This window comes from Molossus molossus, unplaced genomic scaffold (genome assembly GCF_014108415.1).
Source record: "Molossus molossus isolate mMolMol1 unplaced genomic scaffold, mMolMol1.p scaffold_m16_p_8, whole genome shotgun sequence".
In the NCBI taxonomy this organism is placed as follows: Eukaryota; Metazoa; Chordata; class Mammalia; order Chiroptera; family Molossidae; genus Molossus; species Molossus molossus.
The window spans coordinates 24,826,822-24,850,263 of record NW_023425402.1 but is presented as its reverse complement, the minus strand read 5'-3'; positions in this window follow the sequence as shown (position 1 = coordinate 24,850,263).

The window sequence follows — 23,442 nt, the reverse complement described above, 5'->3', positions numbered from 1 at the left end:
AGATATTCTCCAACAAACCACATCTCTTCCTGCTAAGGTAGGCTTTGAGGAAGAGTTTATTTATTCATAGCAGCCACCTCTGGGCACAGAACAATGGGAAGGTGCTTTAATGATCTTATCCATTGATTGTCCTCCAAAGTTTTAATTTTCTAACTTTTGGGGGCAATATTTACCTTTAGGCTTCTCTGGAACATAACAAGCCTCAACAGGATGACTCTCATCCAACATGGACATGGCTTTAGCTTTAAAAGTTGGTGGCAAAATCGTATTGCCTTTTAAGTGTTTGCATTCTTCTTTAGCTGCAATTGTTTGAATAAATTACTGCATTTCTACTCTATTCCTCTTTCAATGGACCCTTTTTACACAGCTTTCACTCAATTATTTAGCTTATTAATATAATGGCAAAATTACCATTGCTACATTATTGTTGAACTATTTACAATGGCCATTACAATTTACCAGTGCAATAGTCACTGTTACAATGTCTTCTGTAACTTATTATTTCAGCTGTCACCAATACAGACTGGTTTGTGGAGATGTATATAAATGCCCTTCCTATGTGGATGACTTCAAAAAAAATCTACATATCTAACTCTAACTTATTTCCCCTTTTCTGACTACCTTTTCATCAGTTTCCTAGATCTTTTATTTTTTATTTGTACCATTTGAGTTTCTTTTTTGTGAGTAACCTATTCATGTTCTTTGCCCTTTGCTCATCTTTCTACCTAACAAATGCATATTATTACCTGCTAGATACTTGCCATTGTATGTTTTAAGGGCACCATTCTCAATTTCATCTCGCTGTCAGGACGTAAATTTGTTTTTCCACAAACTAGCTGGCTCAACTTAATTCTCCATTGCTTGAGAGGTACCATCATTTCTATCCCTTCCTTCAGTTTGAAGCATATTTGCCAGTATCACTTATTTGGCAATAAATTATCTTCTGAGTCATGCCATTTCTTTAACAGTATTGAACATCTACTGACTGACAATTACTACCCACAATGGTCAAATAAAATAATTATATTTATAAAAGTGCTTTGAAAAATATTAAGCACTGTGCAAAGGTATTACATTATTATGACTATACTTAATTTTTATAGATCTTTTCATCTATCTATGTCATGCCTTTGCAACTAGATTAGTAACCTAAAGGCAGAAGTGTATTCCTCAAAATATCTAATTTAACTCCATACACAAGCACTTATAGATATTTGTTGATTGCTTGAATAAATATATCTGAAGAGTTAGGAGAAGTAAAGAGAGATTTCTGAAAAAAATTCATTTAAATGGTAAAAGTATCATTTAGTTTTTAAATTGCAATTTTTTATTGTTTACTAGATTGTCTCTAAACAATGTCAAACAATCCTGTGAGATGTGTGTGTGTGTGTGTGTGTGTATGTGTGTGTGTCTGTATATATATTATACAGTCCTAAAATGAACTTGAGGGGTGTGTGTGTGTGTGTGGGTGTGTGTGTATATGTGTATACACACACACCCACACACACACACATACATGCTACCTATTCCTCTCAGAATTATTTCTTGGATCATTTTATTGGTAGGACTTTATCATTTACTTCTAGTAATATAATTGGCTTAATTACTTTTAGTAGAATTTAATATGGAAACATATTATATAGAATAATTTACAACAGTAATTTTCATGAGTAGACTGTTATTATAATTCTTAGAATAATAAAAAGAGTCACTTAATAAAAAAAAATCTCTATGCTAGAATAGCAAAGAAAGTATTCCTATAGAATGCACTTATGATTTACCATAAGAATAAGTAAATTTTTACTGTTTGTAAAGAAAATGGAGAAATAGTAAGTGAGAATTTAGAAAACTAGAGGATTTATCTGGCTGTTTCAAAATTCATGTTTAAAAAAAAATAAAGCACAAAAATATGCTTTTAAAGTCCATCAGTTATTTACTCTTGGGTTCTAAATGTGTTCATTCCAAACCACAGGAATTAGTGGCAAAGTATAAACAAAGATCACTCCAAATAACCTAAATGCCCCCCTCCCCTGCTATATTAGTAGTCCCTGTGTACAGACATAATTGCACGCACTGAATTAACTGACCTAAAGATTTTGTCTCCACATTGAGGGAGAAACAGCTACTTAAATTTTCTGTTGTATCAACATAGAAGTCCAGTAGTGGTTGAATTATTAAAGAGTAATTTTTAATTCTCTGAGTCCCTCCTCGGTCTAAGGAAGGCAGAAGAGTTGAGGTACATACTGCATAGCGACTAAAGACCTAAGTAGGGATTGCAGTCCTCTTTGGCGGGGTTACAGTTTTAGCTATCTGACTAGACTTTTAAGTAACATTTCCCCTGGGTTGAGCAAAGGTAATGTTTGAAAGAATTATGAAAAATACTTTCAAAGAAATAGTAACAAACCATTATTTGAGTGTCATTTTACAGATTACAAACTGCTTTGATATATGTAATCTAATTTGAACTACCCTAGGAACAGCTGGTATCACTTGTCCAATATAAAACTGAGGAAAGTGTGCCCTATGGAGGTGAGATAATTTTTCCAAGATCACACAGATAGTAGGTGGAAATATCAAGATTTATAACCAGTGACCATAAATTGCATGTTTGTTCTGATATCAAGCTGCTTCCTAAGGTAAGTGAGTGCGCAGTCTGCAGGGATCATTCATATTTTCTTGATCCAGCTATCCAAATTATTTCTATAATTCATTGCTTGCTGTGACTTCTTTGTAATTTGCATATTTTAGCTAATCAGATTTTTAAAATAGACTGTGCAATGATTTGTACTCATGATTCTTTACTCTTCTTCTTCACTTCAGCACCCCAATCATTCTGTATCTTTTTATTGCCTTACTTCTATGTTGTTTACTTCTAATTAGGTTGATATTAACAATTGAAGCAATTATCTTGAATATAGTGTCAACCTTTTTCTTTCCATAGCCAACAGCATTGACTGATGATACAAATGTTTTTGGCATCCAAAGCTGCTATACTAATTTGGCATTCCCACCCAATTTCAATTACACAGGTTTTGACACTACCTATTAATTTATGATAGAATAACAATGCCACAGTCATGGATGATTTGGGCACTATGAGATGCAGAGGCATTATGGAATGATTGTCTATTTCTAATTCGGTGCTTTTATTACATAGTTTCTGAATAAATCATTCATTTAATCAACTGCAATGCTATCTTAAACTATTGACTTTGTTCTTGCATTGTGTTTCTTTCGTATCAGAGCCTTTTATATTTAGTGGTGCTACGTTTTAATTAAACTTCTCTACTGGGCATTAGTTTTCATATCAAATTAACTCATCATGTATTTTAACTCATTCTTTGGTCTCTGGTGGTCAGATATTCTGAATATTAACAGCATTCTATTGGAAAGGCTCTATATGGATGGTTAAAGGAACCAAGACACCGCTCCTCCATCCGTCTCCAGGCGGGTCTGCCCACATGCAGATACGCCCACAGACAACATGAGGAACTGTATTAAAGGGTCGCGGCATTAGGAAGGCTGAGAACCACACTGCTAAGGAGACTCTTTCCTATCTAGAAACAACACAAGAAGCCAAGGAAGAAAGAAAATGACTCTGCTTCACGCACAATGTCACAACGTATTAAACGCAATCTGCCACCAGAACAAAAAAATGTGAGTGTATAGTATTTAGTACTATGGGACTTTCATGGAGCCTGACATCTTTCCTCATCTCCATGGGGAGCATACACTTTGATTTCCTCGGAGAACAATCTGGAATGGATATCTCGGTCCTCCTCAGGAGGGCAGAATTTATATAATTGCTGATAAAACAATCACCTTCCTAATGGCATCATTTTCCCCCATTTTCTTTCAACTTATAAAGAATGTCTATAAAGATTTTATGAATGCCTTAAAATTTTACTTCTTGAGAAATTAGAAAGGAAAATTATACTTATTTGCATACTTAAGGAAAACTCCCATTGTCCTTTCATAAGAATCTCAAGAACCAATTTTAAGACTGAAGTTTTCATAAGAAGGTAACAGCTATATTGAGTTTTTAATGTAAAAGTGTTTTGAGCAAATGGCATAGAGCACGTTCCTTCTGGCTTCTGGGAAAAGCATATGCCACATGTAAGTAATTGTTATAAAAGAAGATTAATAATTTGATATTCACTGCCACATCTCTCTTACCTCTGAGTCTTTCTAATCAGAAAGTGAAATCAATAGCTCACTAGAATCAGGATGACAATGAGCACAGCACGATGGCCTGGCACATAGTAGGTGCTACACGCACATGCACATGCATGCACTCACACACGTGCACGCACATACTCACACACGCACACTGAATGATTGAATTATCCATTCTACTTCTTTCTGTTTCTTTCTTTCTTGGTGGAACTATCTCCATGATCTCAGCTGCTTACAAAAAGCTGCCAATCCCTGGACAGAACCTCCACTCAGATTCTGGCATAGTGACGATGAAATCATCACATTCTTTTTATGATCCAGGTGGTGTACCTTTTTTACATTTCGGGAACTGTGTGAATTCAAGGACTGCTTCCATTGGCCAAGAAAAAGAGAGAAATACATTTTCTAGAGACCATTTGCTCCCCTATCCTGCCACCACAACTTCCCTGGTTCAGGCATCTGCTGTCTCCAGTCTCAGCGCCCACTGACAGAGGCCATTTATCAGTGGAACATCATATCTCCCTTTCTAAGCTACCTCAGAAGTACCCCGTTTATTAACTGGAACTCTGGTGCAGTCCCACAAGGTACTACTAGACATATGAAAGCCCTCTCCATAGCCATTTCTTCTCCAGAGCCTGAATTTTATTTTTTTTATTTGTTTAAATATATTTTTTTACTGATTTTAGAGAGAGAAGAGAGGAGAGAGATAGAAACATCAATGAGAGAAATACCCATTGGCTGCCCCCTATTGGGGATCAGGCCCACAGCCTTGGCATGTGCCCTGACTAGGAATTGCACCGGCAACCTCTTGGTGCATGGGATGATGCTCAACCACTGAGCCACACAATTGATCCTCAGGCTAGGGCAGAGCCTGAGTTTTATTATCCTTGCTTCTTCCTTTGAGTATGCTTCATAAAAGAAATGAAAGTATAACTATTAGGGGATGCATAAATGTTTGGTTATATTTTATAAGACTTCTACCTGCTGTTTGTGAAAGATCTTGGCGGCTAATAATTACTTTTGTGTGTATGCCATCTAATGTCAGACTGCCTCAGTGACTTTCCCAATTTTTATTTTTCTGAAAGCAATCTAATAGTGATGGAAAAAATTTCCAAATTAAAAGTCATATTTTACAAAACTACAGGTTAAAATTTCTATGAAGTTACTGCATTCTTATATTCAAATCATGGACTTAATTAACTTCTTAAACCAACAAAAGTTAATGAGTCCTTCACCCAGTCTAGAGTCTAGCAGAAGGTGTGATACATAGAAGATGCTGAATTTAAGCATAATGTTTTGAAAATTTTAATTTGAACTAATCATACAGACTCCATTTTCTGAGTGGCAAATTAAGGACTAAAAGAAAAATCACATGATTATCTAGTTTGGTGCTTGCTGTGCCAGAGCATTCAGCAAATCTGTAGCAGGTACCAATTCTCTTTGGATGTACCACGTCCTCATGCCTCTGCACTTCTGCTCAGAGTGCACTTGAAGAGCCTTCTCTTCCACCTATCTCAAACTACCCTGCCCAGGATCGTCTCATTGAAATATCGCTCCTCTGGCGCTCTCTGTCCTACACTCCAGCTCCTCAAGGATCCCCTGCCCCTTCCTCTCTGCTCCTTCGCTGCATTATTCATGTTGTGTTCATAGTATGACTCGCTTGTTAGTGTAATTATACGCATTTGTAAAACAACATTATGACATCAGTGAGAACAGAGACACCGTCTTATTAGTTTTCATATCTCCTAAGTGGCTTACACAGACACAAATATTTTTTGAGTCAGTGGATGAATCAATAAATTAATTTTCCAGCAAACTAGGAAAAATATAACTTGAAATACTCTGATATTTTAGAAATTATAACAAACTTTAGTTCCTGTTTACTCTTGTTGTCTAGAGTATACTTTTCATTATTGAAATAAGGATAAAGGTATTTACTTTTAATCTGAAGTAAATAAAAGACTAAGACATTTTTCTAAATAAGAGTATATGTGTACTGTATACATATGTGTGCATGTGCATACATGGAAGAAAGAGAATAAACATTTCCATGTCATTAGATACTAAAATGACACATTTGTGCCTCATACATGATTGTGTCACAAGACAATAGGTATCAACAACTCCATGTTCAAAGCAAAATGCTAACCTATGCAAGACTTGCTGAGAATTATGTTACATCATTCTTTTTAACTCTTAGTAACTGATCTGTCTTGAGAGTACAGTAGACCTGGAGTTGTAGGAAAGTGGAGGAATCCTTTGGAGAGGGTTGTCAGTGTTCTCGGCATGGTACATCTTCTCCCTTGGGGAAAGGGTAGAGTCCTCTCCCTGACCTCAAACAGTGAGAGAGGGAGGGGATTTAAGAAAATATGGACCACTTGGCATACAAATTTGGGGACAGAGTGTACTGATATCTAGCACACACTTGGATAAAAATAGTGATGAGAGCTAGAACTCCCTACCAGGTGGTTAAATAAGATGACTACATTGGGACCAGTCTGCAATATCAGTGTTAATCCAGGTAAAGGACACATGCAGGATTTATCTGTTGCAAATGTGAACTATTCTGAGCAAGCATGGGGACATCTTAAGGGGACTTGACCCAAAAGAGGTTATGGATCCACATTGCTGAGAGAAAATCTGTATGGTATTTTTATTGAGAGCATTTCTCTGTTTGTTTATGTGCATGTTATACAAATCCTTTACTTAAAACTTTGGTGTTAGATCTATTTCAAAATTTTATGTTTTTTTTAGGTTTTAGAAAGGTAAAAATATGCAATGTATGTTATATATTATAAACATGCCTATATTCAAATACATTATTATAAGTATATATATTTTCAGTGAAATATGAATATTTCAGGACAGGCTGTAGTTCAGGACAGATTTTGTACCTAACTGAATTAAAAAAATGAAATCTTTTAGTTTTCATAATAATTGAGTAAAATATAAATATTTTGGACCTGTACATGTTATACTCACATCTGAACACAAAGTTAGTTCACTGGTGTTCTTCCTCTCATGTTTGGGTAATTTTGAAAAATACTTGTTCAATTTAGGCCTTGGTTACTACAATTAAAAATGTCTTCCAAGGACAGATTATAAAAATGAGTGAAGCCAGTGGGATCTGACACTGCAGTAAGAGCTGATGAGGCTGGCGTGGATTGGAACACATCCATCCTGTTGAGAGGTGTTCATATAATAAGGAACTTCAAACTTTCGAAGGGTTCAATTTAGCACAGGTCTGGACAGCCAGCTTTCAGCCTCTGACCTATCTTTACCAAGGTTCTATAACTGTCCTTTTGCCAAGGGTGGATTCCCTGACCGGTGTTGTTCTTCTTGTTATATCCTTCAACCCTGCCCTCAGACTCCACACACAATGCTTGAACATCACATAAAGTTACCATCCTTGGAAGCATATTTCTCCTTCATTGTTTCCCTGTTGACATCATTATTATCACTCCTTCATTTGTTTATTTTTTCTATCTAGTAGAATTAAATGCTTAGAGCTTCCTTTCATCACAACATAAAAATAGCCAGGAGTCTAATGGAAATAGCCAAAGAATTCCACAATGGGTCAAAGCAAATTCAAAAGAGAAAAAAATAATTGTGCTTAGGATTATTGCATCACCTTCTTCCACTTTTATGTGATGGACTTGATGGCCCACTAAAGAAAAAAAAAAAAAAAAAGCTTTGCTAAGTAGCTCTCTATTCAAATATATCATAAAAATATTTAAACATTCCATCTTATATGCTGCCAATTTATTATTCATTTAAAGCATCCAGGTCTGCTTCTTTCCCCTTCAATATTCATAGTGTTCTGTTGAAGAAGAAGTTACTATTTCAGAGCTTTTGAAAGTTTGATTTCTCTTCTCTCTCACTTTTTGGCATGGTAGGAGACAAAATTTAGTCAAGATGACCTTGAAGAATCCTGGTATTCAATAAATGCCCCTTTTTTCATTTTCTTATATTTTCTTGCTTCTATTTCTCTTTGATAGATGTAGGTCTGCTTTACATTTGCTTCGTAAGTGGCCTGCCCAGGAAAAGGCAGTTCTGAATGAAAGCATCAGGTCACGTCGCCTTCCTGCAGTGTGCATTTCTCCCAGCACTGTGGCGTGTCTGCTGATGTTTGGAGCTTCCTCAAGCTTTTCGACCTGTTTACATGCAACTAGCTATGAAGCTAAGTAGTGCAAACTCCTTCCTTTTGCAGTGAATACTGAATTATTTCTTTCTGTGGCATCTGACTAAGGAGAAGTGCAAAGCGTCTCCATGGTCGAGGGAGAGGAAACAAGGCAGAGATCTGGTGAATCTGAAAGAAAAGATACCATTTGTCTAAAGATATATCATTACTTTGACTCTCCTCTCTTCCCTGTCTCTTATGTTGCCTGTCAACAAGAACAAAATTTTATACAGGCAAATTGAGTTTCACAGATGTTGCATGTTTTTCAGATTGAAGGCAAGACCCTCCACCACAAAAACGATTATGACTCGCTCAGTTGAGGACGTCTGGAAGCAAACCCACACACGCCAAGTTATGCCTGTACTTAATGCTAATGGGTTCAAGAATTTTTTCATGTATTTATGAGCTAACTTTGTGCTTGGTCCTAGGAAGAATGCAGTAAACAATCTAAGGCAGTATCTCTGATTAACATCAGTGAAGAACCTAATACAGTATCTAATTTCAAATAGAAACAAAGATATAATTAAGGGTTCTCAAAATTCTTCTTCAATTCCTAGATGAGGGGAGGGAAAGAGTGGCAGAGCCAACCCCATGTAATCACATCTCCTTTAATCTGTCCTGTGTGCAGGGTGTGTGTGTGTGTGTGTGTGTGTGTGTAGTGAGGGGAGGAAGAGCAGTGATTTCTAAGAGAAGAGAATACTTAAAATTTGCATGAACTAAATTATGAATGTATTATATTATTTTAATAATATTGTGACCAGTGACCAAACTGATTATATTTCTAAGTAGAAACTCAGTGATACGTATTTTATTCTCCACACCTCATAATTTGATTCTTCAAGAATAACTCTATACACAGGAAGCTAAGTAATACATAGTATTGTGCAGAGATTTCAAGAGGCAATATATACATATGATTAGGGACTTAAATGTTGGAATTCAGAAAAGAAGTAAAGACCAAGATGAGTCCTGCATACCTAGGGCTTTGTCAATGGGTTAATGACCTCCATTCGTATGTGAGTACCCAGTGAAAAATAACTAGCAGCCCTGAGGTATAAGTGCTTTATAATAACTGGAAAATTGTCTTCATAATAACTGGAAAACATTCTGTTTTCTTGTGTCATACATAATAAAACAATTCCCCTATTAGTTTAACTTTCATTGATTATTGTGTGAAACACTGAGTTACATGCTTTATATGCATTACCTGTAATCCTTGCAAATATCTCCATTTTATGAATTACACAGTTGAGACTGTGAGAAGCTATATAACCTTTGCAAGATCACACAGGTAGAAAGTGACAGAGCTGTAATCCAAATTAATGTCAGTTTGTATTCAAATTGTTTCTAATTTTATTTTAAATATTTCTTGAGCAGATGACTTCATAAAGTTCTTTTTTCCTTTTGCTTTTAATGAATTGCTTTTAAGATTAAATTCCTGGAGATGGACTTATTGTCTTGCAAAAATACATTATTTGTGTCTCTCTGTGCACATTGCTATACTGTACTCAATTAACACTTTATTTTCATTTAAGAGCTACACAGCTTTTCATCAGTCTTGGTTTTACAATCTCTTTTAATTCTCCTTCCTCAAGAGGAAACAATAGAAAGAATATTAATTTTTTAACAAATAAGCTCTCTCTAATTAATATTTATATGTTACTATAAGAATCATACAACACATATTTTTGCATGCCTACTGTGTACACGGTACCTATTTATAGGGAAATTTCTTTATCCCTTGACATTTTTGAACTTTAAGTGTCCTTTTTGTTAGATTCAAATGTTCAGCCATCTTTCTGAAATTTTCTATCTTCCTGCCATTTCTATTTCTTCTATTCTAATGAAAGATTTTCAGGGGGAAGGAATTAGAGAGTAACAGATAGTCTTTTCTACAGATTATTAACATCTAATTAAAGTAGCATTTCTCAGTCTATTCTGTAGAAAACTAGTTCCACAAAAAGGTCTGTGAAGAAAGAATTCATTGTCAAAGTTCTGGAACGCTTCACAATGTATCCTCTCTTGGAATCAGTCAATAACTAGCATCTGAAAACCTCCAAGAAAGCCTTTAAGAAACAGATATGGCTCACCTTATTTAGTCCAGAATTTCTCGAACACCTTTGACCTCGAACCTCCTTCTCAAGATTACCCAATTAATATTGTCTGCCAATGAGTCCTTATAGCAGCTGCAGTAATAGCCCATTGATTTTTAAAATAAGTTTGTCATTATTTATATTATGTAGCAGAAATTGCTGGGAAATCTAGGAACACTTATTCAATTATACACGTACCCTAAATTTCTCTGGGTATTACTCGCCTGTGGGGCAAATCAGGGTACAATAATGGAAATAATTCAAATTTCACTGATGCATGGTTCTTTTCAGTGAAACAGGACCACTTATATGAGTTGCCCATGAAAACATATGTGAGCATCTGTGTGTATGTGCACATACACACAATAGATTTTTGGGGTTAGGGAAGGACAGTATTTAGTAGATATTTCACATGTTCAATAATGGGTCCACTTCCACTGAGCTCCTGCTGCTACTATAGAAGCTGTGATTACTACCACAGGCCCTAAAAGATGCACAGTCTGCTGCTGCCCAGTAACACCCGCACAGATCATTACCTCTGATGCACTAGGATGGTCATTCTGTCCTTGTTATGTACCTGGGAGGTAAGAGGAAATACCTCCCTTCACATTGGGAACACTGTGTCAACATACTTATTGAGCTTGAATATTTTAAGAGGTCTTAATGAAATAGCTGTTAGAGTTATAATGTTGTGACGTGAATCACTTTTTCTTCTTGCCACTGAAGTTTTATAGGATCTATTCACAATAAATGGCTTCCTCTTCACTTGGCATGAGTTTTCTCGCAGAAGATTGCAGTTATAATGTTGTGACGTGAATCACTTTTTCTTCTTGCCACTGAAGTTTTATAGGATCTATTCACAATAAATGGCTTCCTCTTCACTTGGCATGAGTTTTCTCGCAGAAGATTGCTCAGTCTTGATGTCTTCTGTCAGGCCAACTGTTCTCCAAGTACACTTGATTGTCTAAACTCTTACATTTGACAGTTTGTTTTTCAGGTGTTTAAACATTCACTCAAATAGCCTTCTGTCAAGGCCACTCTGCCACTTCTCCCAATTTTCTGGCCATGTAGGTAGCTGTGGACAATCAATATAAAATATTCATCCCTGTACAGATCAGGACCATTGTCTTAAGAACTCTCTCTTTGCCCAAGTTCATGATTATGAACTCCCTTAAAACTGAGCTCTGCTTCCGGGCTAATCTCTTGACTCTGTCGAACTCCTCTATTCATCTGGCATCGCTGGGTTCAGTTCTCTCTTACCTTATGTCTTAATTCTCCCTTCACGTCATCAGGTTGGATGAAAAACACAATAGATTGGTCAACCAGTTCAGAATTGCTCATTCTAGCCCCAAGGTCCAAGCTGTCAGCTTACTTTATGGAAGGAGATCAGGTGACCATTATTTATAAAATCAATGATTTTATTCTCAGTTTTACTCTTCTTGAACAACTCCTTGAGATTTTATATTGTTAATTGGCTACTTAGTCCCAAAACTCTCTCTTCCTGGCAACATGGCTCTGTACCAGTCTTATTCTATTTTTAATAACTTGACCTCTTCTTTGGCTTCTCCTCCTCCATTACTTCATTTATATACTTGCTTTCATCCTTAATAATTCAGCTCTTGCTGCATACAGAACACTTTAAGGCATGTCTTCAGTTATAACTTGTGCCTGTGTTCCAGGGCTTGAAAACTTTCTGCCCCCTGAGTATCTCTAGATCGGCAATTTTCAGCCACAAGAATTTTAAAAGCATGCAACACCTGCCCATTCAGTCAGGGGCACTGACCTCTCTTCTTTCAGATTGTCAAATTAAAAAAAAGATGACCACAACCAACACAACAATGCCCATCTGGTGTGAATGAATCAAAGCTCTCCTATGTTTATGTCGGATTGGCAAAAAATGACAGTTTTTGGTGTGCCACCGAAATTTAGTAATTGGTTTTTGTGTGCCATGAGATGAAAGAGGTTGAAATCACTGCTCTAAATGGATGCCTGGTGCACCAAGCTAGCATGTCAAAAAGCAACTCTCCACCCTTCTTTGCAAATAGCCTCTCCTTAAGTGTTCCTGCTAACACCTTGTTTCCAGCTCTTGCATTCGCAGGCGTCTTTGAATCCCCCTTTTGGTGCACACAACACCTGCTGTCAGTTTCTAAGACTCGCTGATTTTACCTCTATGTTTTTTGGTTTTCCTTTTTGTTGATGCTAAAGCCCTAGTTCAAAGTATCTTGTCTTGCATATTGGATATTCTCCTACTTGGTCACCCAGCCACATATAAGCCATCCTTTGATGATAAAGTTCAAACGTGGCTCCTAATTTGCTATACTATATGCCAAAATACTTTCACACATTTATTCAGAGATCCTTTCATTTAAAACGGACAATCCAAATGACTTCTTGTGCCTTATACAGGGACAAAGTTTTCAGCCTTAATGGGTTTATTTATGCTATACCTCTGTATTGGAATGCCCTTCTTCCTGCTAAATGATGTTCTCTTCTCCAAAAATATGTTATATTCTTCTTAGATTTATTTATTATACAGTCGTCCCTCGTTTATCACAGTTAATCCATTGCAGACTCTAGTGGTTGCACCTGGCATTGAAGGATTCCTGGGGTGCTCGAATACATAGGCCTATAGCCCATACGTGCAGTAATTTTAATTTTAATTATAATACAGGGGTGTATAATTGACTCAGAGAACCGAGCACGCGCTGTATCATTTTCACTGTCTCGATCAACTTTTTAATAAATATATTTGAAAAAATCGCAATAAAGTGAAGCCACGAAAATCGAAGTGCGAAGTGGCGAGGGACGACTGTATGTATTTATATTAAAATATTTCTCATTATAATATTTCCTTTTGTTTTCAGTGAAGCTTTTCACAGTGCAACTGTTAAGAAATAATTGTTGCCTCCACATAGTTTTTTGTGGACACTTCCCTTTAGGTATTTATTTTTTCTACCTTTTATTATAACTATAAGTGTGGTTACATATTTTTTCTTCTAGAAGGTATGGTACTTGAAGAAAGAGCCCACAAACCTTATTTATCTTTGTTTCATTCACTATATTTAATGAGTAATTCAACTGTCATGTAGGTTAAGGAGTAATTTTTAAATAGATTGACATGTTAAAGAAGTATCATGTCTCTAGAAAACTTACTCATTATTATTATTAAGACTAACTTGTATTTTTTTTTTTCTTCACAGAGTTTCTGCTGTGGGAATTGAATTAATGTTGCCTCTAAGGATAAAGTCTGGTTTAATCCATTCAATTATCAGAATCCATTGGATGTGAATATGTGATATGATATTGGTCCTGTCAAATTGTTTTATAAGTTAAATTACTTTCATGAAATCTAAACAATAAGATGAACTAAAGAATAGGATTTAACAAAGAGGAAGCCAGAGTCTTCTAAATCATAACCAAGTGAACTAAAGGATAGAATGTCAAATACGAAAATGTGCCAAAACTCCCGACTAAAAGAGTCAGGGTTATAAATGTTCAATGTCCCAGCCAGGGAAAAAGTTCAGGGAAAAAGTGTGCTCTTTTCTTTCAACCAGGGATTTAATACTTTATGCCTATAACCATCAGTAACCATGTTGGAAAACTGACACTGTTATATAACACTGAATAAATGCATAGTCTCTGACACAGTAATTTTCTTCTTGGGTATATAACAAGCAGAGATGCATAACTATTTATACTAAAAAATATGTAAATAATGTTCATATTACAAATACTCATAATATGCCCTTGCTGGTTTGGCTCAGCAGTTAGAGCATCGGCCCATGGACCAAGGAGTCCTGGGTTCAATTCCTGCAAAGGGCATGTACCTTTGTTGTAGTTCATCCCTGGCCTGGTTGGGGTTGTGCGGGACCAACCAATTGATGTCTCTCTCTCATGTCCATGTTCTCGCTCTCTCTTCCTCCCTCTCTCCCTCCCGCTCTATCTGAAGAATATACATATATGTAAATTTATTTATTTATTTATATATCTCCTTCGGTGAGGATTATAAAACAAAAAAAAAAATACTCATAATACCCCCAAACTACAAATACACAAATGTCTATAAATAATGATATAAATAAATAAACTGTGGTATAATAAAGAGTATTACACAAGAGTGAGACTAAACCCAGTATTTCTATACACAAAACATCTATGAATTTTTATTTATTTATATTTTTAAAATTTTTACCTAGGGATATGTTTATCAAATTTTTAGAGAGAGGAAGGGAGGGAGGAGAGAGAGAGAGCGAAACACTGATGTGAGAGAGTAACACTGATTAGTTCCTCTCATATATGCTCCAACTGGGGACCCAACCCACAACCTAGGTATGTGCCCTGTCTGGAAATTCAACCCACAACCTTTCCATGTAGGAGATGAAACTCCAACCGAGCCACACTGGCCAGAGCTCTATGAATCTTTTAAATATAACATTAAACAAAAGAAACTAGGAACAAAATAATACATCCAGTATGATTTCATTTATATAAAGTTCAAACCCAGACCAACCTAAGATTTAGCATTAGAAGGCAAGTAAAAGGTAGTGACTAGGAACAGACTATATACAGAGGGTTTGGGTTTGTAGGTGATGATCCATCCCTTGATCTGGGAGATTCCTTTTTTATTGAGGTATCATTGTCGTATACCATTGCATAAGTTTAAGATATAGTGGGTGATATTCATATGGCCATGTTCAATTTGTGTACATAAATTATTTGTGAATTTTCAGTATTTGATAAATAAAAATATCAATTAAACATTCAGAAAAATGATGCCTGAGAGTGTGTACGATGTCCAGTGCAAGTTAGCAAATAGCATGATCCAATTACAACAAGATCTATTTGAATGTGATTCCCATGCTCTTACCCCCTGTACTATAAGCTTTTCTCTCCACACACATCCATTCTAACACCGTCTCTTATGCCAGGTTCCCTGCAGTCTGATGCACGCTCCCTTTCTCTGCTTGTGCCCACTGATCATCTAATAGCATTATTTTTTTCTTTGCAGATTTCTTCTCCTTCGGCATTATCTTGTTTTCTCTCCTTCCTTGCAATTCTTCCTCATTTTCTCCAAGCTATATTACTTAGTCTTTATCCATCCCTTTTTTTTCACTTTCACCATTTTATTGTATCTTCCATTTGAACTACTAAATCAAACATGTTTGCTGTAACCAATAGGCCACCGAGAAGTGTAAAAATAGAACCAAAAAAGACTTGCTATCTTTCCTTCTTTCTGAATAAATCCTATTTTCCAAAGTAACCAATATTAGCAATGTGGTATGCAGGCTTTAAGATCATTCTTTATGGTAAGATAAAAAGAAAAAGACATAAAGATGCACACACTTTTTTTTTTTTTTTTTTTTTTTTTGGTCTTTCAATAATGGGATCATAACATGGCTTGTCTGTACCATCCCACTGATCAATACATGTGGACTTTGATGAGTACACTGATTATCATCCTCCCTCCCCAACAAACAATGCTGCAAAATATTCATATATATTCTTGTGGAGGATTGTTCCCCAAAGTGGGATTGAAGTATTTATGTATCTAATTGTATTAGATATTGTCACATAACTTACCAAAGAGATAGAGCACACCTTCTCCTACTAGCTACATGAATTCCCCATTCCTCACATCTTCACCAGAACTAATAAAGCTTTTAAAATATTTTCTAATATGATAAATAAAATAAATGCCATCTCATTGTTATACTTCTAATTTCCCCAATTATTAGTGTGGCTAAGCATTTTTGTGGGGTATTTGGCAATTCCTTAATTTTTTTGTGAATTACCTGTTAATTATACTGTCAGATTATTTGCAATTTCCCCTGAATAATCCAGTCAGCATTTCTGCTAAATAAGATTCATTTCATTAGTTTTATATTGATCTTCAATTGTCCATTTATATTTAAAAATGAAATTAAAAGTCTGCCTGGCATACTTGGACACTTTATATTTTTCCTAGCTTGTTTGATTTGAAATTCCCCAATAATTTAAAAGGAGAAAGTGCCTGATTATAGGCCATTTAGGATGTGGTATCAAGCCACCCTTCAGCCCTCTTCCTCATTCCTATCTTCACAGGGCCAAGAGTCTCAGACTGAGGGGTCTCTGCTCCGTTCCCTGGGCCAGGTAGGCACCTCCACTCATAGTCCAGACTGAGGATTATTCTGGTCTTCTCCATCAGACACTGTTCCTCCATTTACTTTCTTTCTCCAAGGGGGCTGTTCTTTAATTTCTCATCTGCTGACAGTTTCCTGTCCTATTACCTTCTTCTTGTGAGTTCTGTAACTGATTCGTTTATTTACTAAATGTTAACATATTCCTGGGAGACGAGAAGGTAGATTATGTTAACATGACTATTTAATAAGATACTGGACAAGCCCTGCTACTTTAAAAAAAAAATTTTTTTTCTGGTCTTTTAAATTGCACACTTAATTAAATTATTTTCTTCCTTTTCATACAAGATAAAATGTTATTTTGATTAGAGGATTTACTTTTGTATGAAATGTTTCCATTTCTATTAATTGCTAAATAATTTAGAATTTTAGTTTTTATTGACTTTTTGATGAACTATTTGGTGAAATGACTTTAATAAATTATCTTTCTTTTTTTTTTAATCCTCACCCGAGGATATTTTTCCATTTTTTGTACAGATAGAGTGGGAGGGAGAGAGAGAGAGAAACATCGACGTGAAGGGACACATCGAGTGGCTGCCACCCGCACGACCAACCAGGGCCGGGGACAAACTGCAACCGAAGTACGTGCCCTTAGCGGGAACCGAACCCGGGTCTCTCTGGAACGCAGGCCAACGCTCTAACCGCTGAGCCAAACTGGCCAGGGCTGAATTATCTTTCTTTAGGTCAAAAGGGTAAAATACCAACAATTTCATATAATTCTATTTAGGTTGGATATTTCTTAAGCTGTTCATTTTTTTTGTTGTTAATTCTAATTTATTAGATTGGTTTTGAGAATGTAATTTGTATGGTTTTAGATATATAACAATATTTTAATCATGGGCAAATCTATAAATTTTTTTATCAATGATGAACTAATGTGTTTTCTTTCTCTTAATGAAATATAGTAGTGTGTGTGTGTGTGTGTGTGTGTGTGTCTGCAAGTAAATTATAGTTAACCAAATTCTTTGTATCAGTTGTCTTCAAAGTGTAATATACAATACAGATTCCTACCAGTAGACAACTTTAGTTTTTGGCTCGTTGAGTATTTGAAAACTAAAATTTGAATACTATCTCCAAAACAGGTTGGGGACTTTCCATTTAAGGCACAATCTATATTATTCCTTATTATCTTATTATCTTATTGTAAACCTAGTCACATAATCGTTTTATCTGCTAGGATCCAGTAGGCATTTGAGTTTTCTTCCCTACTCTATAATTTTTCCCTTGTGATTTTCTTTTTTTTGTATTTTTTTTGTCTTGTTCTTCAGTTATTCTTTTTGACCACTAAAACAACCATCCTCTTGTTTTCTATTCCTGTAGGACATTTTATAATTCAAATATGCTCCTTTGCCTTAAGAAAGGCCTTTTTATGCTCTAAGTACATCTTCTTGAGAGACTGAATTGCATTTTCACTTAAGTGTTTTCTGTCTTTTTCATTTAATTTGCCTCAATAGGAACTAACTGTTCTTAGTCTTTTTCTATGTTTTTGCTGAGTCTTTTTTTTTTTAATGGTTTGTGTTATTTTTATTCATTTATTTATTTTTTCCATGGTACATGCCCCTAGCGGGAACCAAACCCAAGACTCTCTGGTCCGCAGGCCGACACTCAACCGCTGAGCCAAACTGGCCAGGGCTTTGCTGAGTCTTTTTAAAAGGATCTTTATGCTTTCTCGTGAATTTAGGTTTCCTCCACATCTTCCTCTTTTAGGGTTTAGGGGTCTTTTGGGAATTGTCAAAACTGCAGTAGCTGTGAGATACCACAGTCCCTTCCCTGTGAGGCAGTATATGAAGTCAGCAGACAGCAATGAAGGGCGTGACTGAAGACTGCTTAGTGTTTTCATCTTTTTCAAATATTATTGGGGAGCAGTATGTCCTTCCAACCATATGGAATATTTGCATAGCCTACTAGAGAAGGCACTTTCCTGAGCCATTAGCACCAAGAGGACTGTGCAGCCTCTTCTAGGACTTGATTTTACAGGGGAAAATGTGCAGCCCCCTCCTCACCCAATGTATGTCAGGCAGGCAGTATAAATTTTTGGTCTTTACTCCAGGCTCTGCTATCTCCATAAATAATAAAAGCCTTTTTCTTTTTACTTCTGGAGAGCTCAACTTTTGGAACAATGTGATTTTCCCGAGTCTCATTTAATAGGGTTATTTTGTTTGTTGAGATGCTCAGCAAAGAGTTGGCAAAGAAAAGGGTCAGAAATGTGAATTCAAATCATTCCCCCTTCCCGGGAAACCAGGCATTCTTTCTGAATCCTGTTCACTGTTTTTTGTTTTGTTTTTTTCCGTGTCCCATATTGTTCAACATTCTCTAGAATCTTTCCCTCTTCTCACCTTTTTAAATAAAAAAAAATATGTTTTTTATTGATTTTTAGAGAGGGTGGAAGGGAGAAAGAGAGAAAAAACATTGATGTGGGAGAAAAACATCCATTGGCTGCCTCCTACTTGGAATTGAGCCCTCAACCTGGGCATGTGCCCAGACTGGAAATCAAACCCGCGACTCTTAGTGCATGGAAGGATGCTCAATCCACAGAGCCACACCAGTGGGGCCAGTCTTCTCATCTTATACATTATCACTGGAAAACCACATTACTTCTCATTCCACAATCACTTGTACTTTAATAAATTCCCAACCTATTATCTACAGTTCTAATCTCCCTTCCAAACTGAGTCCCAGCTTTCCAGCTTTTTGGGTATCTTCTCCTGGAGGTTCCATTATACAGCAATTCCATGTTAAGTGTTGAATGAATCATCTTTTCTTGTGTACTAGCTCTTTATTCCATATTGTATACAGAGTTGATCAAATCATGCCATGTAAACAGTCTACTAGCCTTTGACCAAGCTAGAAGTTCAAAATAATTCTAGGTTCCTTTCTTTCCAACTCCAAATGTAAGTGAATACTCCAGTGTTGGATTTACATTTAGAGTGTCCTGAATTGATCAATGTTCCCATTTCTATGACTGTCATCTATTATGAACTCCCTTTATCTTGATTGGGCACTATTGTAAGAAATTCCTAATAGAAATTTTTATCTCCAACTTCTTTCTTTTATAATCCATTCATAAATCTGATATTTTTTTTTTCAAATTATCATATTTCTACATTTTTTCTTCAAAAATAGAAGGGCATTTCCATTGTTAAACCTAAACTTTTCATTGCCTACATTTCCACAGGGTAGAGAATCTGGTCCTACTAATCCATCCCTAATCTACACAAAAAGCTTTATTTCTAGTCACAGAGACTCCTCATGGTATTGGTGTGTCATGATAGTTACCCTTCTTCAAAACATACAAAGTGCATTTATAGCTTCATGCCTGTGCTCAAGTATCTGCATTTATGTACCCATGATTCCCCCTGCCCTTTTCTACTCATCCTCCAAATTCTATCAGACTGAGTTCCAAATCCCAGCTTCTTTGAAATCTTCTCTGATTTTGCTGAAAATTACCTTTTCTTCTGGCTTCTCAAAGCACGTTGAGATAGTATACAAGAGTTATTTTAGTGTGTTATTCTCTTTGAATAAAGCCTGTCTGGAAAGGTTAGATTCCATCTTTTATCATTAACATATAAGTATTAAATAAATGTTTTGTTAAATTAATTATGAACAACACTATTCTGCTTGTTGGGACTTTTTTATTACAGAAAAAAATAACTAATTTAATCAAAATAAAAAAAAATAATGACTAGTAAAACCAAATCGTGAAAAGAGAGGGGTCTTATTTCTTCTTTCTAATGTGCTTTTCTCTATGTGGTAACTTTCTCAAGTTGTCTCTTCCTGTGGGCCTGAAATCTTACCATAGTATCACTATAATTACAACCTCGTGCCAGAGAGAACATGCAGTTCTTTTCCTTGAGCTCTAGGTAGAAAATATAAAATGAAAACTTCAAGTGAGCCAGTTTTAATATATATACAAGCCAGAGACCAGAAGGCAGGGGCTTATAATCGACCTCTCCCAACAAAGTTTCATGAATAGAATGTGAAAGGAATAGTTCCTCTGAATAGATGGCTTTTCTAGGAGGAGAAAAGAAGTCGCACATTCATTACATTTCTGTATATGTAAATGTCAAATACCCAGTAACTGGTTCAAAAATGGGTACTAGTCTTTTCCCCCATTAGCTTTATATGTGCTTGAGGTTCCTGTAGCCTAAGAATTGTCCTCTTTTTAAATAGAAAAATATTTTGTTTGCACCTTTTATCCACTGAGTAGCATAACTAACTCTAGAGGCAGAGAACAAGTAGAACTTTCAGTTTTGTTATTACTTCATTGCTCAAGTATAGAGACGAATTGTTTCATAAGCATAATCTTCAAAGAACATTAAAAATAAGCCTTTATGGAGAAATAACTAGTTCCTTAGTGTAACAGAATTTGAGAAGTATTTTAATGTCTGAGATCTCAATTAAATAAATGAGCAAAAATTAAAAATTCCTGATTGAATATACATGCATTATTGATTATACCTGTATCTGTGTTTTAATCAAATATTCTAAGAGAATCACACAGCACTTTAGATTCTGATTGGCCCATAATTTAATGTTTCCTCGTGTAACTTTAAATGTAACCTCAATTTTAAAATGTATAAATTATACATTGAAAATCTCAAAGTGTCATAGTTAGCTAAGTGGTATTTTATCTACTGAATAAGATTGAAACAGAAAATCTTATAAAGTTAACTCTTGTTGTACTTTGGAATGTATGTGTTTATTTTGGAAAGAGTTACTTAAATTTTCTTGATTAAGCAAATATTAAATTTTACCTTGTATTGCCTAAGTGTGCAGAGTCTGAGGAATCATGGATTTCATTTGCATTGACTAAGTGTCGCTATAACAGAATTGTGTTTGGCTTCATAAAACAGAAAAACAGTTCTAAGGCTTTAACCAAGTGTGTGTGTGTGTGTGTGTGTGTGTGTGTGTGTGTGTGTCCCAAGCAACAAGAATTCTGATAGCACTCCTCTGACGTGCTATCAGAGACTCAGTTTCTTTCTCCAACCCTTAGCATGCAGCTCTCATGTTCATGCTTCCAAAAGGTTTACTTAACCTTCAGGAAGAAGGCAGTGATAATGATCCAAGGATGATGCCTATCTCAAGGAAGTAAAACTTCCCAAAAAGCTTCAATAGATGCCTTCTTACATCCCATGGGCAGAGTTATGTAATGCCCCATGATTAACTGCAAGGATGGCTTAGAAATATCATTTCTAGGCTGGGACCGTACCATCAGAGTTCTCTTAATTTAACAAAAGGAGGGGCAGGTAGAATAAATAGTGACTGAAAATATGCAGTGTTCAACACAGCCAACTATGTGTGAGTAGTTGTGTTAATCACCAGACAAAGGGAACTGAAGAAAACAATTAAAAAATATTAAAGCTTTGTTGTTATAACCAAATGCAACTCAATCAAAGACAGTTATTTTGGTCAGAATTATCCAGGCACACATGTATCTTCAAGAAACCTCAGGTGAAGGAATGATTTCTATATGGTGTGACGTAAGTGGGCTGATCCAGTCTCTTTCAGAACCATGCTGAGCCATGGAAAAAGCCTCCCTCCCTGGTTGGATGGAAAACCTCTTCTTCTGAGTCTTTCATTTAATTTTGCAAAATAACATTTTCTTTAGAAAACCATTAAAGCCTACATTATCTTAGAAATAAGCTACAAAACTCAAAACTTTTCACTAGGTACACTATCATACATTTGTTTATCGGCACAGCCATACATCCCTTGGATGCTGGAGAAGGCCTGAACCTCTGAAGATAGAGTAGAAGGACTCAAGTCATTGTCCTGAGTGAATGGCAAGAGGCCCTGGGAAAATACCAGAGTGCTGGAGACCAGAACTTTGCCTTTCTAACATTTTGCCTAGACTTCTTTTGAAGCAAACTTAGTTCATTGCAGGCAAGATGGGGGTGGGAGGAGGATCCAATGTCAGGCTGCTGAGAAGCTTCTTATAAACTGGCTGACAACTATTTAGCATAATTTTACTCTTGCATTAAATATTAATTTCATCCCACAAACATATCCACAGGGAGACGTTCAATTATTGTTTTTCAACTAGAAATGCTCAAATTTAAATTATAAAAGGCGAATTGGAAAAATAACTCTAAGCTTAGAAGTTAATTGCAAGATAAGTAGACAAGTTTGATTTATATAGTGAGAATAAAAAGAACTTCCACTTTTGACATAATAGGCCCACTGTTTAAATAAAAACAAACCGAAGACCTTTTTTCAACAAGTACTGCTACTTAAGATAGAGAGCTTGAGAAATTTTTTCCAGTAACTCTCCATATCTCCACTTTGGAATTCCCAAGCCCTAGGTTTGATCTAACTCTCAAGGATCCATAGTGCCAATCACTTATGTTTTAAATTCCTTCTAGAACCCATCAAAATATATTATTCATCCTGCTGTATTAGTTTCCCAGGGCTGCCCTAAACATGTACTACAAATTGGATGGCTTAAAAAAACAGAAATTTATTTTCTCACAGTTCTGGAAGCTAGAAGTTCAAATTGAGGTGTTGGCAAAGCCGTGCCCCCTCTGAAGATGTTGGCGGAGAATCCTACCTTGCCTCTTCCAGATGCTGGGAGCCCCCGGTGTTTCTTGGTGGGTGGCAATAGAACTCCAGTGTCTGCTTCTGTTTTTATATGTCCACCTTCCCTCTGTGTCTCTTCTCCTATTTATAAAAAGATACCAGTCGTATTTGGATTATAGGCCACCCGAATAACCTCATCTTAACTTGATTACACGTGCAAAGACTCTGTTTCCAAATCTGGTCACATTCACAGGTACTTGGGGTTAGGACTTTAACATAGCTCTTGGGGGAACACAATTTA